Genomic DNA, 3,204 nt, shown 5'->3' with positions numbered 1-3,204 from the left:
GACACACGACTGTGTCCTGTTTGCCAAGGGAGTTATCCCTCTCACCTCGGCCAGCAGCACGAACGTATCCGGATTTCAGGGTTATTTCCCTTCGTCGGCGTTCGACAGCTGATGACACTTTATCGTGCAGTTACTGTTAATACTTCATATAGAGAATTAACATTGCTATATATATATATATATATATATATCAACAGCGTTTGATTTCTTGTTACAGTTGTGTATACATTAATGTATGCATGCACACACACACACACACACACACATATATATGTATGTATGTATATATATGTATGTATGTATGTATATATATATGGGAGAATATACAAATAATAACAACAGACGAGGACAGGTGGTGTAAATAACAAAAGTATATATTAGTATGACGCTCGGGAATACGGAAAGTCTTTGACGTTTCGAGCTACGCTCTTCAACAGAAAGAATACGGAGACAAGGAGAAAAACACGGAGAAAAAAAATTGAATAGTGTTCAGTCAACGGTCAATCATAATAATGATGGCCGATATATATGTCTATATATATATATATATATATATATATATATATATATATATATATATATATATATATATTTATATATATATATATATAGCTGCATTTGTGTATACGTACATTCATACACTTATATATCTGTTTGTATGTATAAATGTGTGTGTATGTGTGTGTGTGTGTGTGTGTGTGTGTGTGTGTGTGTGTGTGTGTGTGTGTGTGTGTGTGACAAGAAACCCCATAAGCTAACGTGACCAACATCTGGCGATATTCTAATATAAAAAGGTTACAGTTGTTTAATGACTGTATTGCATGTAATAATTCATGGTATGTGAGCGTCACGGTTGGATGGCGATAGCCAACGGAAGGTGGCGGCGGCAGTGGTGGTGGTGGTGGTGGTGGTGGAAGTCGTCGTTGTAGCTATGGTACTGCTGTCGGTTAAGAGATTAACTGTTGATGCGTGTCGTAGGGACGTCGCCGTGATATACACCATCATGGGCGCCGTGTGTGAGTGTGTGTGTGTGTGTGTACATGTGTGTGGATAAGAGGTGGTGCTGAAAAGTTCCTAGCTTTAAGGGTCTCGTGAAAGGCCCAGCTGGAGGCCCGACCTTCCGATGTTCTTTAACAGGGACAAGAAAAACTCAAGGACGAGAGGGGAATATTCAATATTCTTTATTTTTTTTTTCAGTCATTTGACTGTGGCCTTGCTGGAGCACCGCCTTTAGTCGAGCAAATCGACCCCAGGACTTATTCTTTATAAGCCTAGTACTAATTCTATCGGTCTATCATGCCGAACCGCTAAGTTACGGGAACGTAAACTCACCAGTATCGGTTGTCAAGCGATGTTGGGGGGACAAACACAGACACACAAACATATACATATACATATATACAAATGTATATGTGTATATCTGTGTGTGTTTGTGTATCTGTGTTTGTCCCCCTAGCATTGCTTGACAACCGATGCTGGTGTGTTTATGTCTCCGTCACTTAGCGGTTCGGCAAAAGAGACCGATAGAATAAGTATTAGGCTTACAAAGAATAAGTCTTGGGGTCGATTTGCTCGGCCAAAGGCGGTGCTCCAGCATGGCCGCAGTCAAATGATTGAAACAAGTAAAAGAGTATATATATATATATAGACGACGGGCTTCTTTCAGTTTTCGTCTACCAAATCCACTCACAAGGCTTTGGTCGGTCTGAGGCTATAGTAGAAGACACTTGCCCAAGGTGCCACGCGGTGGAACTGAACCCGGAACCATGTGGTTAACAGCCACTCCTGCCCCTATATGTTGAATGAAATCATAATTAACTGATCCTCCTGTATTTTCTTTTGCACAAAGCCAAGAAGTTTTCAGTACTCACTCGTGTGTGTATACATACATACATACATACATACATACATACATGATAGCTGTACTCTCGACTATGACGAGAATCCGCACAGTTTCCTACAACCAAATCCACTCACACGGCTTTGGTCAGCCCGGAGCTATATTAAAAGACACTTACCTATAATGCCACAAAGTGGGACTGATCTCGGAAACATTTGGTTGCTAAGCGAGCTCCCTAACCACAGAGCCATGGTTTTGCTTTCATCTGAAGTAGCCAACAAGGGATTCTGCATGATTTCACCTGAAGCTTAGCTGCTATTTCTAGCATTTTCTATCGACCACTTAGGAGCCCGCTTCGTCGGTTGGTGAAACTGAAGTAGCTAAAAACAAAAAATGGTGATGACAACGGTCGCGGTTTCGAATTACGGTGTCGGATTCTCGAGTCGGTTGGCATGTATCGGGTATCATGTTTATTTGACGAGAAGTGCTGTAAACAGCGAGGCATTAGGGAAAACACCCGACCGAGTCGCCCGCCGTGGGTGGGGGTGCAAAACGGGTGGATGAAGTGTACCCGGGCTCGTTGTATCACGTGTTGACATCGCAGCTGACCTTCGTCACCTCTGACCTCCGTTCGTTGGTGTTGTTGTCGTTAATGTTCTGTCTTTTCTTTAGCCCTCGGCCAGTCCCGATCCATTACACCCTTGATCAGAGACGTTCCAGTTGTCATAATCGCAAAGCTGGTGTCACAAATGGAACATTCAGGCATAGTATATCTAGGGCTACATTATCTAATGTACAGTATAGTTGTTACGCTTCAGATAAGAAAAATAGGGGAGCACCGCCTTTAGTCGAACAAATCGACCCCAGAACTTATTCTTTGTCAGCCTAGTACTTATTCTATCGGAATCTTTTGCCTAACCGCTAAGTTGCGGGGACGTAAACACACCAGCATCGGTTGTCAAGCGATGGTGGTGGGACAAACACACACACACAAACATGATTGACCGTTGACTGAACACTATTCAATTTTTTTTCTCCGTGTTTTTCTCCTTGTCTCCGTATTCTTTCTGTTGAAGAGCCTAGCTCGAAACGTCAAAGACTTTCCGTATTCCTGAGCGTCATACTAATACATCGTTTTGTTATTTACACCACCTGTCCTCGTCTGTTGTTGTTTTTTCGTACATTCTCCCATATATATATATATATATATATATATATATGGCAGCTGATGAAGGAGATGTTCTCTATGTGGCCTGTTTTTTCTGTACTCGTTTATCATTTTGTCTACGCTTTGTTTGCAATGTCCTGTACCCAGATATGCATCTATATATACAGGTAGATGTAAGTATGTACATACGTGTACG

The 3,204-nt window shown here is 41.8% G+C and overlaps 1 protein-coding gene across 1 annotated transcript in view; it reads right to left on the bottom strand.

The window, feature by feature from the left end:
- LOC106873928 (noggin-2) overlaps positions 1–2,220 on the bottom strand; it is a 21,807-nt gene extending 19,587 nt beyond the window's left edge. The window contains exon 1 of the mRNA XM_089345452.1: positions 2,019–2,220. The gene's annotated coding sequence lies outside the window, so the exon portion shown is untranslated. The remainder of the gene's footprint in view (positions 1–2,018) is intronic.
- Positions 2,221–3,204: the final 984 nt, after the last annotated feature.

The sequence above is a fragment of the Octopus bimaculoides genome, chromosome 29 (assembly GCF_046866305.1).
Source record: "Octopus bimaculoides isolate indiv1 chromosome 29, ASM4686630v1, whole genome shotgun sequence".
In the NCBI taxonomy this organism is placed as follows: Eukaryota; Metazoa; Mollusca; class Cephalopoda; order Octopoda; family Octopodidae; genus Octopus; species Octopus bimaculoides.
The sequence above is the reverse complement of the archived record's forward strand: the minus strand, read 5'-3'. Positions and strand labels throughout refer to the sequence as shown.